The 20,566-nt window shown below is 39.8% G+C and overlaps 30 non-coding genes across 30 annotated transcripts; all 30 read left to right on the forward strand.

Annotated features, from left to right (window-relative positions):
* The first annotated feature begins 567 nt into the window (after positions 1-567).
* trnar-acg (transfer RNA arginine (anticodon ACG)) lies at positions 568-640 on the forward strand. Its single transcript has one exon. It is a non-coding gene; the product is annotated as a tRNA-Arg (tRNA).
* Positions 641-850: 210 nt separating this feature from the next.
* On the forward strand, positions 851-922 carry trnae-uuc (transfer RNA glutamic acid (anticodon UUC)). Its single transcript has one exon. It is a non-coding gene; the product is annotated as a tRNA-Glu (tRNA).
* Positions 923-1,240: 318 nt separating this feature from the next.
* Positions 1,241-1,313, forward strand: trnar-acg (transfer RNA arginine (anticodon ACG)). Its single transcript has one exon. It is a non-coding gene; the product is annotated as a tRNA-Arg (tRNA).
* A 205-nt stretch (positions 1,314-1,518) lies between these two features.
* On the forward strand, positions 1,519-1,590 carry trnae-uuc (transfer RNA glutamic acid (anticodon UUC)). Its single transcript has one exon. It is a non-coding gene; the product is annotated as a tRNA-Glu (tRNA).
* A 983-nt stretch (positions 1,591-2,573) lies between these two features.
* On the forward strand, positions 2,574-2,646 carry trnar-acg (transfer RNA arginine (anticodon ACG)). The gene has a single exon. It is a non-coding gene; the product is annotated as a tRNA-Arg (tRNA).
* A 210-nt stretch (positions 2,647-2,856) lies between these two features.
* trnae-uuc (transfer RNA glutamic acid (anticodon UUC)) lies at positions 2,857-2,928 on the forward strand. The gene has a single exon. It is a non-coding gene; the product is annotated as a tRNA-Glu (tRNA).
* A 985-nt stretch (positions 2,929-3,913) lies between these two features.
* trnar-acg (transfer RNA arginine (anticodon ACG)) lies at positions 3,914-3,986 on the forward strand. Its single transcript has one exon. It is a non-coding gene; the product is annotated as a tRNA-Arg (tRNA).
* Positions 3,987-4,196: 210 nt separating this feature from the next.
* trnae-uuc (transfer RNA glutamic acid (anticodon UUC)) lies at positions 4,197-4,268 on the forward strand. Its single transcript has one exon. It is a non-coding gene; the product is annotated as a tRNA-Glu (tRNA).
* A 1,268-nt stretch (positions 4,269-5,536) lies between these two features.
* trnae-uuc (transfer RNA glutamic acid (anticodon UUC)) lies at positions 5,537-5,608 on the forward strand. Its single transcript has one exon. It is a non-coding gene; the product is annotated as a tRNA-Glu (tRNA).
* A 985-nt stretch (positions 5,609-6,593) lies between these two features.
* trnar-acg (transfer RNA arginine (anticodon ACG)) lies at positions 6,594-6,666 on the forward strand. Its single transcript has one exon. It is a non-coding gene; the product is annotated as a tRNA-Arg (tRNA).
* A 209-nt stretch (positions 6,667-6,875) lies between these two features.
* On the forward strand, positions 6,876-6,947 carry trnae-uuc (transfer RNA glutamic acid (anticodon UUC)). Its single transcript has one exon. It is a non-coding gene; the product is annotated as a tRNA-Glu (tRNA).
* Positions 6,948-7,930: 983 nt separating this feature from the next.
* trnar-acg (transfer RNA arginine (anticodon ACG)) lies at positions 7,931-8,003 on the forward strand. Its single transcript has one exon. It is a non-coding gene; the product is annotated as a tRNA-Arg (tRNA).
* Positions 8,004-8,201: 198 nt separating this feature from the next.
* Positions 8,202-8,273, forward strand: trnae-uuc (transfer RNA glutamic acid (anticodon UUC)). The gene has a single exon. It is a non-coding gene; the product is annotated as a tRNA-Glu (tRNA).
* Positions 8,274-9,542: 1,269 nt separating this feature from the next.
* On the forward strand, positions 9,543-9,614 carry trnae-uuc (transfer RNA glutamic acid (anticodon UUC)). The gene has a single exon. It is a non-coding gene; the product is annotated as a tRNA-Glu (tRNA).
* A 984-nt stretch (positions 9,615-10,598) lies between these two features.
* On the forward strand, positions 10,599-10,671 carry trnar-acg (transfer RNA arginine (anticodon ACG)). Its single transcript has one exon. It is a non-coding gene; the product is annotated as a tRNA-Arg (tRNA).
* A 57-nt stretch (positions 10,672-10,728) lies between these two features.
* Positions 10,729-10,800, forward strand: trnae-uuc (transfer RNA glutamic acid (anticodon UUC)). The gene has a single exon. It is a non-coding gene; the product is annotated as a tRNA-Glu (tRNA).
* Positions 10,801-11,784: 984 nt separating this feature from the next.
* trnar-acg (transfer RNA arginine (anticodon ACG)) lies at positions 11,785-11,857 on the forward strand. Its single transcript has one exon. It is a non-coding gene; the product is annotated as a tRNA-Arg (tRNA).
* Positions 11,858-12,070: 213 nt separating this feature from the next.
* trnae-uuc (transfer RNA glutamic acid (anticodon UUC)) lies at positions 12,071-12,142 on the forward strand. Its single transcript has one exon. It is a non-coding gene; the product is annotated as a tRNA-Glu (tRNA).
* A 984-nt stretch (positions 12,143-13,126) lies between these two features.
* Positions 13,127-13,199, forward strand: trnar-acg (transfer RNA arginine (anticodon ACG)). Its single transcript has one exon. It is a non-coding gene; the product is annotated as a tRNA-Arg (tRNA).
* A 210-nt stretch (positions 13,200-13,409) lies between these two features.
* Positions 13,410-13,481, forward strand: trnae-uuc (transfer RNA glutamic acid (anticodon UUC)). Its single transcript has one exon. It is a non-coding gene; the product is annotated as a tRNA-Glu (tRNA).
* Positions 13,482-14,466: 985 nt separating this feature from the next.
* On the forward strand, positions 14,467-14,539 carry trnar-acg (transfer RNA arginine (anticodon ACG)). The gene has a single exon. It is a non-coding gene; the product is annotated as a tRNA-Arg (tRNA).
* A 210-nt stretch (positions 14,540-14,749) lies between these two features.
* Positions 14,750-14,821, forward strand: trnae-uuc (transfer RNA glutamic acid (anticodon UUC)). Its single transcript has one exon. It is a non-coding gene; the product is annotated as a tRNA-Glu (tRNA).
* Positions 14,822-15,805: 984 nt separating this feature from the next.
* On the forward strand, positions 15,806-15,878 carry trnar-acg (transfer RNA arginine (anticodon ACG)). The gene has a single exon. It is a non-coding gene; the product is annotated as a tRNA-Arg (tRNA).
* Positions 15,879-16,087: 209 nt separating this feature from the next.
* trnae-uuc (transfer RNA glutamic acid (anticodon UUC)) lies at positions 16,088-16,159 on the forward strand. The gene has a single exon. It is a non-coding gene; the product is annotated as a tRNA-Glu (tRNA).
* Positions 16,160-17,144: 985 nt separating this feature from the next.
* trnar-acg (transfer RNA arginine (anticodon ACG)) lies at positions 17,145-17,217 on the forward strand. Its single transcript has one exon. It is a non-coding gene; the product is annotated as a tRNA-Arg (tRNA).
* Positions 17,218-17,427: 210 nt separating this feature from the next.
* On the forward strand, positions 17,428-17,499 carry trnae-uuc (transfer RNA glutamic acid (anticodon UUC)). Its single transcript has one exon. It is a non-coding gene; the product is annotated as a tRNA-Glu (tRNA).
* Positions 17,500-18,484: 985 nt separating this feature from the next.
* trnar-acg (transfer RNA arginine (anticodon ACG)) lies at positions 18,485-18,557 on the forward strand. Its single transcript has one exon. It is a non-coding gene; the product is annotated as a tRNA-Arg (tRNA).
* Positions 18,558-18,755: 198 nt separating this feature from the next.
* Positions 18,756-18,827, forward strand: trnae-uuc (transfer RNA glutamic acid (anticodon UUC)). The gene has a single exon. It is a non-coding gene; the product is annotated as a tRNA-Glu (tRNA).
* A 985-nt stretch (positions 18,828-19,812) lies between these two features.
* trnar-acg (transfer RNA arginine (anticodon ACG)) lies at positions 19,813-19,885 on the forward strand. Its single transcript has one exon. It is a non-coding gene; the product is annotated as a tRNA-Arg (tRNA).
* A 210-nt stretch (positions 19,886-20,095) lies between these two features.
* Positions 20,096-20,167, forward strand: trnae-uuc (transfer RNA glutamic acid (anticodon UUC)). Its single transcript has one exon. It is a non-coding gene; the product is annotated as a tRNA-Glu (tRNA).
* The last annotated feature ends 399 nt before the right edge of the window (positions 20,168-20,566 follow it).

Here is a 20,566-nt window from a genome sequence, read left to right on the forward strand (position 1 = left end):
AAGCTGGGAAAAATACTGTATACTTTTCATTGTGTCTGGCAGTTCTCGATTCAAACACATTTTAGACTGATTTTATATGGGACTTTTCTCCAACATCTCTGAGAAAAAGATGGAGCTTGTAATTACAACAAGCATAATTTCAACGTTTATGGATTTGTCTGTGATGTTTTTTTAAAGTAACTGTCTTCCCATATGGTCTGGCGTTTAGGATTCCTGGTTTTCGCCCGGGTTGAACTCCCAGTATGGGAAAGAACATCTTGTCATTTGGGATGCACTTGTGTAAGAACAGATACCACATTTTAACTGGCAGCAGAATCACACAACACAACAATATTCCCTCAGCAACAGCAAATGTGACATGTTTTGTAGATTCATAATTTACAAGACTTTTTAAACATTGAATACACTTCAAGTTTGCATTTCTTGCTCTGCAGTAAAATTCATGCAACAACAGGAGGATCAAATTAAGATATGCATCTGAAACAGAAAACCAAGGAACCTTGTTGTTGACAGACGCAATGACTGTGTACACTGGTCTAGCTGTGACCTGACTTCAGCTTAGACGTGGGGCCAGTGGCGCAATGGATAACGTGTCTGACTACGGATCAGAAGATTCTAGGTTCGACTCCTGGCTGGCTCGATACTTAATTTAATTGATTGAAATCAAGCCAGGATTGATACTGTATACTTTTCAGTGCTTCTGGCTGTTCTCACTTCAAACTCATTTTAGACTGATTTCATCTGGACATTCCCCAACATCTCAGAGAAAAAAAGATGTAGCTTTTAATCCAACAGGCATAATGTCAACATTTAAAGATTTGTCTGTGATGTGTATTTTAAGTATGTGTCTTCCCATATGGTCTAGCGGTTAGGATTCCTGGTTTTCACCCAGGTGGCCCGGGTTCAACTCCCGGTATGGGAAAGAATATCTTGTCGTTTGGGATGCACTTGTGTAACAACAGATACTGCATTTTAACTGGCAGCAGTTTCACACAACACAACAATATTCCCTCAGCAACAGGAAATGTGACATGTTATGTAGATTCAAATTATACAAGGCATTTTAAACGTTGAATACACTTCATGGCTGCATTTCTTGCTCTGCAGTAAAATTCATGCAACAACAGGAGGATCAAATTAAGATATGCATCTGAAACAGAAAACCAAGGAACCTTGTTGTTGACAGACGCAATGACTGTGTACACTGGTCTAGCTGTGACCTGACTTCAGCTTAGACGTGGGGCCAGTGGCGCAATGGATAACGTGTCTGACTACGGATCAGAAGATTCTAGGTTCGACTCCTGGCTGGCTCGATATTTAATTGATTGAAATCAAGCCGGGATTGATACTGTATACTTTTCAGTGCTTCTGGCTGTTCTCACTTCAAACTCATTTTAGACTGATTTCATCTGGACATTCCCCAACATCTCAGAGAAAAAAAGATGTAGCTTTTAATCCAACAGGCATAATGTCAACATTTAAAGATTTGTCTGTGATGTGTATTTTAAGTATGTGTCTTCCCATATGGTCTAGCGGTTAGGATTCCTGGTTTTCACCCAGGTGGCCTGGGTTCAACTCCCGGTATGGGAAAGAATATCTTGTCGTTTGGGATGCACTTGTGTAACAACAGATACTGCATTTTAACTCCAGCAGTTTCACACAACACAACAATATTCCCTCAGCAACAGGAAATGTGACATGTTATGTAGATTCAAATTATACAAGGCTTTTTAAACGTTGAATACACTTCATGGCTGCATTTCTTGCTCTGCAGTAAAATTCATGCAACAACAGGAGGATCAAATTAAGATTTGCATCTGTAACAGAAATCCCAAGGAACCTTGTCGGTGACAGAAGCTATGACTGTGTACACTGGCCTAGGTGTGTCCTGACTTCAGCTTGGCTGTGCGGCCAGTGGCGCAATGGATAACGTGTCTGATAACAGGTCAGAAGATTGAATATTTGACTCCTGTTTGGCTCAAAACTAGATTTATTTGACCAAAATCAAGCTGGGAAAAATACTGTATACTTTTCATTGTGTCTGGCAGTTCTCGATTCAAACACATTTTAGACTGATTTTATATGGGACTTTTCTCCAACATCTCTGAGAAAAAGATGGAGCTTGTAATTACAACAAGCATAATTTCAACGTTTATGGATTTGTCTGTGATGTTTTTTTTAAGTAACTGTCTTCCCATATGGTCTGGCGTTTAGGATTCCTGGTTTTCGCCCGGGTTGAACTCCCAGTATGGGAAAGAACATCTTGTCATTTGGGATGCACTTGTGTAAGAACAGATACCACATTTTAACTGGCAGCAGAATCACACAACACAACAATATTCCCTCAGCAACAGCAAATGTGACATGTTTTGTAGATTCATAATTTACAAGACTTTTTAAACATTGAATACACTTCAAGTTTGCATTTCTTGCTCTGCAGTAAAATTCATGCAACAACAGGAGGATCAAATTAAGATATGCATCTGAAACAGAAAACCAAGGAACCTTGTTGTTGACAGACGCAATGACTGTGTACACTGGTCTAGCTGTGACCTGACTTCAGCTTAGATGTGGGGCCAGTGGCGCAATGGATAACGTGTCTGACTACGGATCAGAAGATTCTAGGTTCGACTCCTGGCTGGCTCGATACTTAATTTAATTGATTGAAATCAAGCCGGGATTGATACTGAATTCTTTTCAGTGCTTCTGGCTGTTCTCACTTCAAACTCATTTTGGACTGATTCCATCTGGACATTCCCCAACATCTCAGAGAAAAAAAGATGTAGCTTTTAATCCAACAGGCATAATGTCAACATTTAAAGATTTGTCTGTGATGTGTATTTTAAGTATGTGTCTTCCCATATGGTCTAGCGGTTAGGATTCCTGGTTTTCACCCAGGTGGCCCGGGTTCAACTCCCGGTATGGGAAAGAATATCTTGTAGTTTGGGATGCACTTGTGTAACAACAGATATTGCATTTTAACTGGCAGCAGTTTCACACAACACAACAATATTCCCTCAGCAACAGGAAATGTGACATTTTATGTAGATTAAAATTATACAAGGCATTTTAAACGTTGAATACACTTCATGGCTGCATTTCTTTCTCTGCAGTAAAATTCATGCAACAACAGGAGGATCAAATTAAGATTTGCATCTGTAACAGAAATCCCAAGGAACCTTGTCTGTGACAGAAGCTATGACTGTGTACACTGGCCTAGGTGTGTCCTGACTTCAGCTTTGCTGTGCGGCCAGTGGCGCAATGGATAACGTGTCTGATAACAGGTCAGAAGATTGAATATTTGACTCCTGTTTGGCTCAAAACTAGATTTATTTGACCAAAATCAAGCTGGGAAAAATACTGTATACTTTTCATTGTGTCTGGCAGTTCTCGATTCAAACACATTTTAGACTGATTTTACATGGGACTTTTCTCCAACATCTCTGAGAAAAAAAATGGATCTTGTAATTACAACAAGCATAATTTCAACGTTTATGGATTTGTCTGTGATGTTTTTTTAAAGTAACTGTCTTCCCATATGGTCTGGCGTTTAGGATTCCTGGTTTTCGCCCGGGTTGAACTCCCAGTATGGGAAAGAACATCTTGTCATTTGGGATGCACTTGTGTAAGAACAGATACAACATTTTAACTGGCAGCAGAATCACACAACACAACAATATTACCTCAGCAACAGCAAATGTGACATGTTTTGTAGATTCATAATTTACAAGACTTTTTAAACATTGAATACACTTCAAGTTTGCATTTCTTGCTCTGCAGTAAAATTCATGCAACAACAGGAGGATCAAATTAAGATATGCATCTGAAACAGAAAACCAAGGAACCTTGTTGTTGACAGACGCAATGACTGTGTACACTGGTCTAGCTGTGACCTGACTTCAGCTAAGACGTGGGGCCAGTGGCGCAATGGATAACGTGTCTGACTACGGATCAGAAGATTCTAGGTTCGACTCCTGGCTGGCTCGATACTTAATTTAATTGATTGAAATCAAGCCGGGATTGATACTGTATTCTTTTCAGTGCTTCTGGCTGTTCTCACTTCAAACTCATTTTGGACTGATTCCATCTGGACATTCCCCAACATCTCAGAGAAAAAAAGATGTAGCTTTTAATCCAACAGGCATAATGTCAACATTTAAAGATTTGTCTGTGATGTGTATTTTAAGTATGTGTCTTCCCATATGGTCTAGCGGTTAGGATTCCTGGTTTTCACCCAGGTGGCCCGGGTTCAACTCCCGGTATGGGAAAGAATATCTTGTAGTTTGGGATGCACTTGTGTAACAACAGATATTGCATTTTAACTGGCAGCAGTTTTGCACAACACAACAATATTCCCTCAGCAACAGGAAATGTGACATTTTATGTAGATTAAAATTATACAAGGCATTTTAAACGTTGAATACACTTCATGGCTGCATTTCTTGCTCTGCAGTAAAATTCATGCAACAACAGGAGGATCAAATTAAGATTTGCATTTTTAACAGAAATCCCAAGGAACCTTGTCTGTGACAGAAGCTATGACTGTGTACACTGGCCTAGGTGTGTCCTGACTTCAGCTTTGCTGTGCGGCCAGTGGCGCAATGGATAACGTGTCTGATAACAGGTCAGAAGATTGAATATTTGACTCCTGTTTGGCTCAAAACTAGATTTATTTGACCAAAATCAAGCTGGGGAAAATACTGTATACTTTTCATTGTGTCTGGCAGTTCTCGATTCAAACACATTTTAGACTGATTTTACATGGGACTTTTCTCCAACATCTCTGAGAAAAAAAATGGATCTTGTAATTACAACAAGCATAATTTCAACGTTTATGGATTTGTCTGTGATGTTTTTTTAAAGTAACTGTCTTCCCATATGGTCTGGCGTTTAGGATTCCTGGTTTTCGCCCGGGTTGAACTCCCAGTATGGGAAAGAACATCTTGTCATTTGGGAAGCACTTGTGTAAGAACAGATACAACATTTTAACTGGCAGCAGAATCACACAACACAACAATATTACCTCAGCAACAACAAATGTGACATGTTTTGTAGATTCATAATTTACAAGAATTTTTAAACATTGACTACACTTCAAGTTTGCATTTCTTGCTCTGCAGTAAAATTCATGCAACAACAGGAGGATCAAATTAAGATATGCATCTGAAACAGAAAGCCAAGGAACCTTGTTGTTGACAGACGCAATGACTGTGTACACTGGTCTAGCTGTGACCTGACTTCAGCTTAGATGTGGGGCCAGTGGCCTAATGGATAATGTGTCTGACTACGGATCAGAAGATTCTAGGTTCGACTCCTGGCTGGCTCGATACTTAATTTAATTGATTGAAATCAAGCCGGGATTGATACTGTGTTCTTTTCAGTGCTTCTGGCTGTTCTCACTTCAAACTCATTTTGGACTGATTCCATCTGGACATTCCCCAACATCTCAGAGAAAAAAAGATGTAGCTTTTAATCCAACAGGCATAATGTCAACATTTAAAGATTTGTCTGTGATGTGTATTTTAAGTATGTGTCTTCCCATATGGTCTAGCGGTTAGGATTCCTGGTTTTCACCCAGGTGGCCCGGTTTCAACTCCCGGTATGGGAATGAATATCTTGTCGTTTGGGATGCACTTGTGTAACAACAGATACTGCATTTTAACTGGCAGCAGTTTCGCACAACACAACAATATTCCCTCAGCAACAGCAAATGTGACATGTTTTGTAGATTCATAATTTACAAGACTTTTTAAACATTGAATACACTTCAAGTTTGCATTTCTTGCTCTGCAGTAAAATTCATGCAACAACAGGAGGATCAAATTAAGATTTGCATCTGTAACAGAAATCCCAAGGAACCTTGTCGGTGACAGAAGCTATGACTGTGTACACTGGCCTAGGTGTGTCCTGACTTCAGCTTGGCTGTGCGGCCAGTGGCGCAATGGATGACGTGTCTGATAACAGGTCAGAAGATTGAATATTTGACTCCTGTTTGGCTCAAAACTAGATTTATTTGACCAAAATCAAGCTGGGAAAAATACTGTATACTTTTCATTGTGTCTGGCAGTTCTCGATTCAAACACATTTTAGACTGATTTTATATGGGACTTTTCTCCAACATCTCTGAGAAAAAAGATGGAGCTTGTAATTACAACAAGCATAATTTCAACGTTTATGGATTTGTCTGTGATGTTTTTTTTAAGTAACTGTCTTCCCATATGGTCTGGCGTTTAGGATTCCTGGTTTTCGCCCGGGTTGAACTCCCAGTATGGGAAAGAACATCTTGTCATTTGGGATGCACTTGTGTAAGAACAGATACCACATTTTAACTGGCAGCAGAATCACACAACACAACAATATTCCCTCAGCAACAGCAAATGTGACATGTTTTGTAGATTCATAATTTACAAGACTTTTTAAACATTGAATACACTTCAAGTTTGCATTTCTTGCTCTGCAGTAAAATTCATGCAACAACAGGAGGATCAAATTAAGATATGCATCTGAAACAGAAAACCAAGGAACCTTGTTGTTGACAGACGCAATGACTGTGTACACTGGTCTAGCTGTGACCTGACTTCAGCTTAGACGTGGGGCCAGTGGCGCAATGGATAACGTGTCTGACTACGGATCAGAAGATTCTAGGTTCGACTCCTGGCTGGCTCGAACTTAATATAATTGATTGAAATCAAGCTGGGATTGATACTGTATACTTTTCAGTGCTTCTGGCTGTTCTCACTTCAAACTCATTTTAGACTGATTTCATCTGGACATTCCCCAACATCTCAGAGAAAAAAAGATGTAGCTTTTAATCCAACAGGCATAATGTCAACATTTAAAGATTTGTCTGTGATGTGTATTTTAAGTATGTGTCTTCCCATATGGTCTAGCGGTTAGGATTCCTGGTTTTCACCCAGGTGTCCCGGGTTCAACTCCCGGTATGGGAAAGAATATCTTGTTGTTTGGGATGCACTTGTGTAACAACAGATACTGCATTTTAACTGGCAGCAGTTTCACACAACACAACAATATTCCCTCAGCAACAGGAAATGTGACATGTTATGTAGATTCAAATTATACAAGGCTTTTTAAACGTTGAATACACTTCATGGCTGCATTTCTTGCTCTGCAGTAAAATTCATGCAACAACAGGAGGATCAAATTAAGATTTGCATCTGTAACAGAAATCCCAAGGAACCTTGTCGGTGACAGAAGCTATGACTGTGTACACTGGCCTAGGTGTGTCCTGACTTCAGCTTTGCTGTGCGGCCAGTGGCGCAATGGATAACGTGTCTGACTACGGATCAGAAGATTCTAGGTTCGACTCCTGGCTGGCTCGATACTTAATTTAATTGATTGAAATCAAGCCGGGATTGATACTGTATTCTTTTCAGTGCTTCTGGCTGTTCTCACTTCAAACTCATTTTAGACTGATTCCATCTGGACATTCCCCAACATCTCAGAGAAAAAAAGATGTAGCTTTTAATCCAACAGGCATAATGTCAACATTTAAAGATTTGTCTGTGATGTGTATTTTAAGTATGTGTCTTCCCATATGGTCTAGCGGTTAGGATTCCTGGTTTTCGCCCGGGTTCAACTCCCGGTATGGGAAAGAATATCTTGTCGTTTGGGATGCACTTGTGTAAGAACAGATACCACATTTTAACTGGCAGCAGAATCACACAACACAACAATATTCCCTCAGCAACAGCAAATGTGACATGTTTTGTAGATTCATAATTTACAAGACTTTTTAAACATTGAATACACTTCAAGTTTGCATTTCTTGCTCTGCAGTAAAATTCATGCAACAACAGGAGGATCAAATTAAGATATGCATCTGAAACAGAAAACCAAGGAACCTTGTTGTTGACAGACGCAATGACTGTGTACACTGGTCTAGCTGTGACCTGACTTCAGCTTAGACGTGGGGCCAGTGGCGCAATGGATAACGTGTCTGACTACGGATCAGAAGATTCTAGGTTCGACTCCTGGCTGGCTCGAACTTAATATAATTGATTGAAATCAAGCTGGGATTGATACTGTATACTTTTCAGTGCTTCTGGCTGTTCTCATTTTAGACTGATTTCATCTGGACATTCCCCAACATCTCAGAGAAAAAAAGATGTAGCTTTTAATCCAACAGGCATAATGTCAACATTTAAAGATTTGTCTGTGATGTGTATTTTAAGTATGTGTCTTTCCATATGGTCTAGCGGTTAGGATTCCTGGTTTTCACCCAGGTGTCCCGGGTTCAACTCCCGGTATGGGAAAGAATATCTTATTGTTTGGGATGCACTTGTGTAACAACAGATACTGCATTTTAACTGGCAGCAGTTTCACACAACACAACAATATTCCCTCAGCAACAGGAAATGTGACATGTTATGTAGATTCAAATTATACAAGGCATTTTAAACGTTGAATACACTTCATGGCTGCATTTCTTGCTCTGCAGTAAAATTCATGCAACAACAGGAGGATCAAATTAAGATTTGCATCTGTAACAGAAATCCCAAGGAACCTTGTCGGTGACAGAAGCTATGACTGTGTACACTGGCCTAGGTGTGTCCTGACTTCAGCTTGGCTGTGCGGCCAGTGGCGCAATGGATAACGTGTCTGATAACAGGTCAGAAGATTGAATATTTGACTCCTGTTTGGCTCAAAACTAGATTTATTTGACCAAAATCAAGCTGGGAAAAATACTGTATACTTTTCATTGTGTCTGGCAGTTCTCGATTCAAACACATTTTAGACTGATTTTACGTGGGACTTTTCTCCAACATCTCTGAGAAAAAAGATGGATCTTGTAATTACAACAAGCATAATTTCAACGTTTATGGATTTGTCTGTGATGTTTTTTTTAAGTAACTGTCTTCCCATATGGTCTGGCGTTTAGGATTCCTGGTTTTCGCCCGGGTTGAACTCCCAGTATGGGAAAGAACATCTTGTCATTTGGGATGCACTTGTGTAAGAACAGATACCACATTTTAACTGGCAGCAGAATCACACAACACAACAATATTCCCTCAGCAACAGCAAATGTGACATGTTTTGTAGATTCATAATTTACAAGACTTTTTAAACATTGAATACACTTCAAGTTTGCATTTCTTGCTCTGCAGTAAAATTCATGCAACAACAGGAGGATCAAATTAAGATATGCATCTGAATCAGAAAACCAAGGAACCTTGATGTTGACAGACGCAATGACTGTGTACACTGGTCTAGCTATGACCTGACTTCAGCTTAGACGTGGGGCCAGTGGCCCAATGGATAACGTGTCCGACTACAGATCAGAAGATTCTAGGTTCGACTCCTGGCTGGCTCGATACTTAATTTAATTGATTGAAATCAAGCCGGGATTGATACTGTATACTTTTCAGTGCTTCTGGCTGTTCTCAGTTCAAACTCATTTTAGACTGATTTCATCTGGACATTCCCCAACATCTCAGAGAAAAAAAAGATGTAGCTTTTAATCCAACAGGCATAATGTCAACATTTAAAGATTAGTCTGTGATGTGTGTTTTAAGTATGTGTCTTCCCATATGGTCTAGCGGTTAGGATTCCTGGTTTTCACCCAGGTGGCCTGGGTTCAACTCCCGGTATGGGAAAGAATATCTTGTCGTTTGGGATGCACTTGTGTAACAACAGATATTGCATTTTAACTGGCAGCAGTTTCACACAACACAACAATATTCCCTCAGCAACAGGAAATGTGACATGTTATGTAGATTCAAATTATACAAGGCTTTTTAAACGTTGAATACACTTCATGGCTGCATTTCTTGCTCTGCAGTAAAATTCATGCAACAACAGGAGGATCAAATTAAGATTTGCATCTGTAACAGAAATCCCAAGGAACCTTGTCTGTGACAGAAGCTATGACTGTGTACACTGGCCTAGGTGTGTCCTGACTTCAGCTTGGCTGTGCGGACAGTGGCGCAATGGATAACGTGTCTGATAACAGGTCAGAAGATTGAATATTTGACTCCTGTTTGGCTCAAAACTAGATTTACTTGACCAAGATCAAGCTGGGAAAAATACTGTATACTTTTCATTGTGTCTGGCAGTTCTCGATTCAAACACATTTTAGACTGATTTTATATGGGACTTTTCTCCAACATCTCTGAGAAAAAGATGGAGCTTGTAATTACAACAAGCATCATTTAAACGTTTATGGATTTGTCTGTGATGTTTTTTTAAAGTAACTGTCTTCCCATATGGTCTGGCTTTTAGGATTCCTGGTTTTCGCCCGGGTTGAACTCCCAGTATGGGAAAGAACATCTTGTCATTTGGGATGCACTTGTGTAAGAACAGATACCACATTTTAACTGGCAGCAGAATCACACAACACAACAATATTCCCTCAGCAACAGCAAATGTGACATGTTTTGTAGATTCATAATTTACAAGACTTTTTAAACATTGAATACACTTCAAGTTTGCATTTCTTGCTCTGCAGTAAAATTCATGCAACAACAGGAGGATCAAATTAAGATATGCATCTGAAACAGAAAACCAAGGAACCTTGTTGTTGACAGACACAATGACTGTGTACACTGGTCTAGCTGTGACCTGACTGCAGCTTAGATGTGGGGCCAGTGGCGCAATGGATAACGTGTCTGACTACGGATCAGAATATTCTAGGTTCGACTCCTGGCTGGCTCGATATTTAATTGATTGAAATCAAGCCGGGATTGATACTGTATTCTTAAGTATGTGTCTTCCCATATGGTCTAGCGGTTAGGATTCCTGGTTTTCACCCAGGTGGCCCGGGTTCAACTCCCGGTATGGAAAAGAATATCTTGTCTTTTGGGATGCACTTGTGTAACAACAGATACTGCATTTTAACTGTCAGCAATTTCACGCAACACAACAATATTCCCTCAGCAACAGGAAATGTGACATGTTATGTAGATTCAAATTATACAAGGCTTTTTAAACGTTGAATACACTTCATGGCTGCATTTCTTGCTCTGCAGTAAAATTCATGCAACAACAGGAGGATCAAATTAAGATTTGCATCTGTAACAGAAATCCCAAGGAACCTTGTCTGTGACAGAAGCTATGACTGTGTACACTGGCCTAGGTGTGTCCTGACTTCAGCTTGGCTGTGCGGACAGTGGCACAATGGATAACGTGTCTGATAACAGGTCAGAAGATTGAATATTTGACTCCTGTTTGGCTCAAAACTAGATTTACTTGACCAAAATCAAGCTGGGAAAAATACTGTATACTTTTCATTGTGTCTGGCAGTTCTCGATTCAAACACATTTTAGACTGATTTTATATGGGACTTTTCTCCAACATCTCTGAGAAAAAGATGGAGCTTGTAATTACAACAAGCATAATTTCAACGTTTATGGATTTGTCTGTGATGTTTTTTTAAAGTAACTGTCTTCCCATATGGTCTGGCTTTTAGGATTCCTGGTTTTCGCCCGGGTTGAACTCCCAGTATGGGAAAGAACATCTTGTCATTTGGGATGCACTTGTGTAAGAACAGATACCACATTTTAACTGGCAGCAGAATCACACAACACAACAATATTCCCTCAGCAACAGCAAATGTGACATGTTTTGTAGATTCATAATTTACAAGACTTTTTAAACATTGAATACACTTCAAGTTTGCATTTCTTGCTCTGCAGTAAAATTCATGCAACAACAGGAGGATCAAATTAAGATATGCATCTGAAACAGAAAACCAAGGAACCTTGTTGTTGACAGACGCAATGACTGTGTACACTGGTCTAGCTGTGACCTGACTTCAGCTTAGACGTGGGGCCAGTGGCGCAATGGATAACGTGTCTGACTACGGATCAGAAGATTCTAGGTTCGACTCCTGGCTGGCTCGATACTTAATTTAATTGATTGAAATCAAGCCGGGATTGACACTGAATACTTTTCAGTGTTGTTCAGGGCTGTTCTCACTTCAAACTCATTTTAGACTGATTTCATCTGGACATTCCCCAACATCTCAGAGAAAAAAAGATGTAGATTTTAATCCAACAGGCATAATGTCAACATTTAAAGATTTGTCTGTGATGTGTATTCTAAGTATGTGTCTTCCCATATGGTCTAGCGGTTAGGATTCCTGGTTTTCACCCAGGTGGCCCGGCTTCAACTCCCGGTATAGGAAAGAATATCTTGTCGTTTGGGATGCACTTGTGTAACAACAGATACTGCATTTTAACTGACAGCAGTTTCACACAACACAACAATATTCCCTCAGCAACAGGAAATGTGACATGTTATGTAGATTCAAATTATACAAGGCATTTTAAACGTTGAATACACTTCATGGCTGCATTTCTTGCTCTGCAGTAAAATTCATGCAAAAACAGGAGGATCAAATTAAGATTTGCATTTTTAACAGAAATCCCAAGGAACCTTGTCTGTGACAGAAGCTATGACTGTGTACACTGGCCGAGGTGTGTCCTGACTTCAGCTTTGCTGTGCGGCCAGTGGCGCAATGGATAACGTGTCTGATAACCGGTCAGAAGATTGAATATTTGACTCCTGTTTGGCTCAAAACTAGATTTATTTGACCAAAATCAAGCTGGGGAAAATACTGTATACTTTTCATTGTGTCTGGCAGTTCTCGATTCAAACACATTTTAGACTGATTTTACATGGGACTTTTCTCCAACATCTCTGAGAAAAAAAATGGATCTTGTAATTACAACAAGCATAATTTCAACGTTTATGGATTTGTCTGTGTTGTTTTTTTAAAGTAACTGTCTTCCCATAAGGTCTGGCGTTTAGGATTCCTGGTTTTCGCCCGGGTTGAACTCCCAGTATGGAAAGAACATCTTGTCATTTGGGAAGCACTTGTGTAAGAACAGATACAACATTTTAACTGGCAGCAGAATCACACAACACAACAATATTCCCTCAGCAACAACAAATGTGACATGTTTTGTAGATTCATAATTTACAAGAATTTTTAAACATTGAATACACTTCAAGTTTGCATTTCTTGCTCTGCAGTAAAATTCATGCAACAACAGGAGGATCAAATTAAGATATGCATCTGAAACAGAAAACCAAGGAACCTTGTTGTTGACAGACGCAATGACTGTGTACACTGGTCTAGCTGTGACCTGACTTCAGCTTAGACGTGGGGCCAGTGGCGCAATGGATAACGTGTCTGACTACGGATCAGAAGATTCTAGGTTCGACTCCTGGCTGGCTCGATACTTAATTTAATTGATTGAAATCAAGCCGGGATTGATACTGTATTCTTTTCAGTGCTTCTGGCTGTTCTCACTTCAAACTCATTTTGGACTGATTCCATCTGGACATTCCCCAACATCTCAGAGAAAAAAAGATGTAGCTTTTAATCCAACAGGCATAATGTCAACATTTAAAGATTTGTCTGTGATGTGTATTTTAAGTATGTGTCTTCCCATATGGTCTAGCGGTTAGGATTCCTGGTTTTCACCCAGGTGGCCCGGGTTCAACTCCCGGTATGGGAAAGAATATCTTGCAGTTTGGGATGCACTTGTGTAACAACAGATACTGCATTTTAACTGGCAGCAGTTTCGCACAACACAACAATATTCCCTCAGCAACAGGAAATGTGACATTTTATGTAGATTAAAATTATACAAGGCATTTTAAACGTTGAATACACTTCATGGCTGCATTTCTTGCTCTGCAGTAAAATTCATGCAACAACAGGAGGATCAAATTAAGATTTGCATCTTTAACAGAAATCCCAAGGAACCTTGTCTGTGACAGAAGCTATGACTGTGTACACTGGCCGAGGTGTGTCCTGACTTCAGCTTGGCTGTGCGGCCAGTGGCGCAATGGATAACGTGTCTGATAACAGGTCAGAAGATTGAATATTTGACTCCTGTTTGGCTCAAAACTATATTTATTTGACCAAAATCAAGCTGGGGTAAATACTGTATACTTTTCATTGTGTCTGGCATTTCTCGATTCAAACACATTTTAGACTGATTTTACATGGGACTTTTCTCCAACATCTCTGAGAAAAAAAATTGAGCTTGTAATTACAACAAGCATAATTTCAACGTTTATGGATTTGTCTGTGATGTTTTTTTTAAGTAACTGTCTTCCCATATGGTCTGGCGTTTAGGATTCCTGGTTTTCGCCCGGGTTGAACTCCCAGTATGGGAAAGAACATCTTGTCATTTGGGATGCACTTGTGTAAGAACAGATACCACATTTTAACTGGCAGCAGAATCACACAACACAACAATATTCCCTCAGCAACAGCAAATGTGACATGTTTTGTAGATTCATAATTTACAAGACTTTTTAAACATTGAATACACTTCAAGTTTGCATTTCTTGCTCTGCAGTAAAATTCATGCAACAACAGGAGGATCAAATTAAGATATGCATCTGAAACAGAAAACCAAGGAACCTTGTTGTTGACAGACGCAATGACTGTGTACACTGGTCTAGCTGTGACCTGACTTCAGCTTAGACGTGGGGCCAGTGGCGCAATGGATAACGTGTCTGACTACGGATCAGAAGATTCTAGGTTCGACTCCTGGCTGGCTCGATACTTAATTTAATTGATTGAAATCAAGCCGGGATTGATACTGTATACTTTTCAGTGCTTCTGGCTGTTCTCACTTCAAACTCATTTTGGACTGATTCCATCTGGACATTCCCCAACATCTCAGAGAAAAAAATATGTAGCTTTTAATCCAACAGGCATAATGTCAACATTTAAAGATTTGTCTGTGATGTGTATTTTAAGTATGTGTCTTCCCATATGGTCTAGCGGTTAGGATTCCTGGTTTTCACCCAGGTGGCCCGGGTTCAACTCCCGGTATGGGAAAGAATATCTTGTCGTTTGGGATGCACTTGTGTAACAACAGATACTGCATTTTAACTGGCAGCAGTTTCACACAACACAACAATATTCCCTCAGCAACAGGAAATGTGACATGTTATGTAGATTCATAATTTACAAGACTTTTTAAACATTGAATACACTTCATGGCTGCATTTCTTGCTCTGCAGTAAAATTCATGCAACAACAGGAGGATCAAATTAAGATTTGCATCTCTAACAGAAATCCCAAGGAACCTTGTCGGTGACAGAAGCTATGACTGTGTACACTGGCCTAGGTGTGTCCTGACTTCAGCTTGGCTGTGCGGCCAGTGGCGCAATGGATAACGTGTCTGATAACAGGTCAGAAGATTGAATATTTGACTCCTGTTTGGCTCAAAACTAGATTTATTTGACCAAAATCAAGCTGGGAAAAATACTGTATACTTTTCATTGTGTCTGGCAGTTCTCGATTCAAACACATTTTAGACTGATTTTATATGGGACTTTTCTCCAACATCTCTGAGAAAAAAGATGGAGCTTGTAATTACAACAAGCATAATTTCAACGTTTATGGATTTGTCTGTGATGTTTTTTTAAGTAACTGTCTTCCCATATGGTCTGGCGTTTAGGATTCCTGGTTTTCGCCCGGGTTGAACTCCCAGTATGGGAAAGAACATCTTGTCATTTGGGATGCACTTGTGTAAGAACAGATACCACATTTTAACTGGCAGCAGAATCACACAACACAACAATATTCCCTCAGCAACAGCAAATGTGACATGTTTTGTAGATTCATAATTTACAAGACTTTTTAAACATTGAATACACTTCAAGTTTGCATTTCTTGCTCTGCAGTAAAATTCATGCAACAACAGGAGGATCAAATTAAGATATGCATCTGAAACAGAAAACCAAGGAACCTTGTTGTTGACAGACGCAATGACTGTGTACACTGGTCTAGCTGTGACCTGACTTCAGCTTAGACGTGGGGCCAGTGGCGCAATGGATAACGTGTCTGACTACGGATCAGAAGATTCTAGGTTCGACTCCTGGCTGGCTCGATACTTAATTAATTGATTGAAATCAAGCCGGGATTGATACTGTATACTTTTCAGTGCTTCTGGCTGTTCTCACTTCAAACTCATTTTAGACTGATTTCATCTGGACATTCCCCAACATCTCAGAGAAAAAAAGATGTAGCTTTTAATCCAACAGGCATAATGTCAACATTTAAAGATTTGTCTGTGATGTGTATTTTAAGTATGTGTCTTCCCATATGGTCTAGCGGTTAGGATTCCTGGTTTTCACCCAGGTGGCCCGGGTTCAACTCCCGGTATGGGAAAGAATATCTTGTTGTTTGGGATGCACTTGTGTAACAACAGATACTGCATTTTAACTGGCAGCAGTTTCACACAACACAACAATATTCCCTCAGCAACAGGAAATGTGACATGTTATGTAGATTCAAATTATACAAGGCTTTTTAAACGTTGAATACACTTCATGGCTGCATTTCTTGCTCTGCAGTAAAATTCATGCAACAACAGGAGGATCAAATTAAGATTTGCATCTGTAACAGAAATCCCAAGGAACCTTGTCGGTGACAGAAGCTATGACTGTGTACACTGGCCTAGGTGTGTCCTGACTTCAGCTTGGCTGTGCGGCCAGTGGCGCAATGGATAACGTGTCTGATAACAGGTCAGAAGATTGAATATTTGACTCCTGTTTGGCTCAAAACTATATTTATTTGACCAAAATCAAGCTGGGAAAAATACTGTATACTTTTCATTGTGTCTGGCAGTTCTCGATTCAAACACATTTTAGACTGATTTTATATGGGACTTTTCTCCAACATCTCTGAGAAAAAAGATGGAGCTTGTAATTACAACAAGCATAATTTCAACGTTTATGGATTTGTCTGTGATGTTTTTTTTAAGTAACTGTCTTCCCATATGGTCTGGCGTTTAGGATTCCTGGTTTTCGCCCGGGTTGAACTCCCAGTATGGGAAAGAACATCTTGTCATTTGGGATGCACTTGTGTAAGAACAGATACCACATTTTAACTGGCAGCAGAATCACACAACACAACAATATTCCCTCAGCAACAGCAAATGTGACATGTTTTGTAGATTCATAATTTACAAGACTTTTTAAACATTGAATACACTTCAAGTTTGCATTTCTTGCTCTGCAGTAAAATTCATGCAACAACAGGAGGATCAAATTAAGATATGCATCTGAAACAGAAAACCAAGGAACCTTGTTGTTGACAGACGCAATGACTGTGTACACTGGTCTAGCTGTGACCTGACTTCAGCTTAGACGTGGGGCCAGTGGCGCAATGGATAACGTGTCTGACTACGGATCAGAAGATTCTAGGTTCGACTCCTGGCTGGCTCGATACTTAATTTAATTGATTGAAATCAAGCCGGGATTGATACTGTATACTTTTCAGTGCTTCTGGCTGTTCTCACTTCAAACTCATTTTAGACTGATTTCATCTGGACATTCCCCAACATCTCAGAGAAAAAAAGATGTAGCTTTTAATCCAACAGGCATAATGTCAACATTTAAAGATTTGTCTGTGATGTGTATTTTAAGTATGTGTCTTCCCATATGGTCTAGCGGTTAGGATTCCTGGTTTTCACCCAGGTGGCCCGGGTTCAACTCCCGGTATGGGAAAGAATATCTTGTTGTTTGGGATGCACTTGTGTAACAACAGATACTGCATTTTAACTGGCAGCAGTTTCACACAACACAACAATATTCCCTCAGCAACAGGAAATGTGACATGTTATGTAGATTCAAATTATACAAGGCTTTTTAAACGTTGAATACACTTCATGGCTGCATTTCTTGCTCTGCAGTAAAATTCATGCAACAACAGGAGGATCAAATTAAGATTTGCATCTGTAACAGAAATCCCAAGGAACCTTGTCGGTGACAGAAGCTATGACTGTGTACACTGGCCTAGGTGTGTCCTGACTTGAGCTTGGCTGTGCGGCCAGTGGCGCAATGGATAACGTGTCTGATAACAGGTCAGAAGATTGAATATTTGACTACTGTTTGGCTCAAAACTATATTTATTTGACCAAAATCAAGCTGGGAAAAATACTGTATACTTTTCATTGTGTCTGGCAGTTCTCGATTCAAACACATTTTAGACTGATTTTATATGGGACTTTTCTCCAACATCTCTGAGAAAAAAGATGGAGCTTGTAATTACAACAAGCATAATTTCAACGTTTATGGATTTGTCTGTGATGTTTTTTTTAAGTAACTGTCTTCCCATATGGTCTGGCGTTTAGGATTCCTGGTTTTCGCCCGGGTTGAACTCCCAGTATGGGAAAGAACATCTTGTCATTTGGGATGCACTTGTGTAAGAACAGATACCACATTTTAACTGGCAGCAGAATCACACAACACAACAATATTCCCTCAGCAACAGCAAATGTGACATGTTTTGTAGATTCATAATTTACAAGACTTTTTAAACATTGAATACACTTCAAGTTTGCATTTCTTGCTCTGCAGTAAAATTCATGCAACAACAGGAGGATCAAATTAAGATATGCATCTGAAACAGAAAACCAAGGAACCTTGTTGTTGACAGACGCAATGACTGTGTACACTGGTCTAGCTGTGACCTGACTTCAGCTTAGACGTGGGGCCAGTGGCGCAATGGATAACGTGTCTGACTACGGATCAGAAGATTCTAGGTTCGACTCCTGGCTGGCTCGAACTTAATGTAATTGATTGAAATCAAGCTGGGATTGATACTGTATACTTTTCAGTGCTTCTGGCTGTTCTCACTTCAAACTGATTTCATCTGGACATTCCCCAACATCTCAGAGAAAAAAATATGTAGCTTTTAATCCAACAGGCATAATGTCAACATTTAAAGATTTGTCTGTGATGTGTATTTTAAGTATGTGTCTTCCCATATGGTCTAGCGGTTAGGATTCCTGGTTTTCACCCAGGTGGCCCGGGTTCAACTCCCGGTATGGGAAAGAATATCTTGTTGTTTGGGATGCACTTGTGTAACAACAGATACTGCATTTTAACTGGCAGCAGTTTCACACAACACAACAATATTCCCTCAGCAACAGGAAATGTGACATGTTATGTAGCTTCAAATTATACAAGGCTTTTTAAACGTTGAATACACTTCATGGCTGCATTTCTTGCTCTGCAGTAAAATTCATGCAACAACAGGAGGATCAAATTAAGATTTGCATCTGTAACAGAAATCCCAAGGAACCTTGTCGGTGACAGAAGCTATGACTGTGTACACTGGCCTAGGTGTGTCCTGACTTGAGCTTGGCTGTGCGGCCAGTGGCGCAATGGATAACGTGTCTGATAACAGGTCAGAAGATTGAATATTTGACTACTGTTTGGCTCAAAACTATATTTATTTGACCAAAATCAAGCTGGGAAAAATACTGTATACTTTTCATTGTGTCTGGCAGTTCTCGATTCAAACACATTTTAGACTGATTTTATATGGGACTTTTCTCCAACATCTCTGAGAAAAAAGATGGAGCTTGTAATTACAACAAGCATAATTTCAACGTTTATGGATTTGTCTGTGATGTTTTTTTTAAGTAACTGTCTTCCCATATGGTCTGGCGTTTAGGATTCCTGGTTTTCGCCCGGGTTGAACTCCCAGTATGGGAAAGAACATCTTGTCATTTGGGATGCACTTGTGTAAGAACAGATACCACATTTTAACTGGCAGCAGAATCACACAACACAACAATATTCCCTCAGCAACAGCAAATGTGACATGTTTTGTAGATTCATAATTTACAAGACTTTTTAAACATTGAATACACTTCAAGTTTGCATTTCTTGCTCTGCAGTAAAATTCATGCAACAACAGGAGGATCAAATTAAGATATGCATCTGAAACAGAAAACCAAGGAACCTTGTTGTTGACAGACGCAATGACTGTGTACACTGGTCTAGCTGTGACCTGACTTCAGCTTAGACGTGGGGCCAGTGGCGCAATGGATAACGTGTCTGACTACGGATCAGAAGATTCTAGGTTCGACTCCTGGCTGGCTCGATACTTAATTTAATTGATTGAAATCAAGCCGGGATTGATACTGTATACTTTTCAGTGCTTCTGGCTGTTCTCACTTCAAACTCATTTTAGACTGATTTCATCTGGACATTCCCCAACATCTCAGAGAAAAAAAGATGTAGCTTTTAATCCAACAGGCATAATGTCAACATTTAAAGATTTGTCTGTGATGTGTATTTTAAGTATGTGTCTTCCCATATGGTCTAGCGGTTAGGATTCCTGGTTTTCACCCAGGTGGCCCGGGTTCAACTCCCGGTATGGGAAAGAATATCTTGTCGTTTGGGATGCACTTGTGTAACAACAGATACTGCATTTTAACTGGCAGCAGTTTCACACAACACAACAATATTCCCTCAGCAACAGGAAATGTGACATGTTATGTAGATTCAAATTATACAAGGCTTTTTAAACGTTGAATACACTTCATGGCTGCATTTCTTGCTCTGCAGTAAAATTCATGCAACAACAGGAGGATCAAATTAAGATTTGCATCTGTAACAGAAATCCCAAGGAACCTTGTCGGTGACAGAAGCTATGACTGTGTACACTGGCCTAGGTGTGTCCTGACTTCAGCTTGGCTGTGCGGCCAGTGGCGCAATGGATAACGTGTCTGATAACAGGTCAGAAGATTGAATATTTGACTCCTGTTTGGCTCAAAACTAT

Source organism: Oncorhynchus clarkii, chromosome 17 (genome assembly GCF_045791955.1).
Source record: "Oncorhynchus clarkii lewisi isolate Uvic-CL-2024 chromosome 17, UVic_Ocla_1.0, whole genome shotgun sequence".
NCBI lineage: Eukaryota > Metazoa > Chordata > Actinopteri > Salmoniformes > Salmonidae > Oncorhynchus > Oncorhynchus clarkii.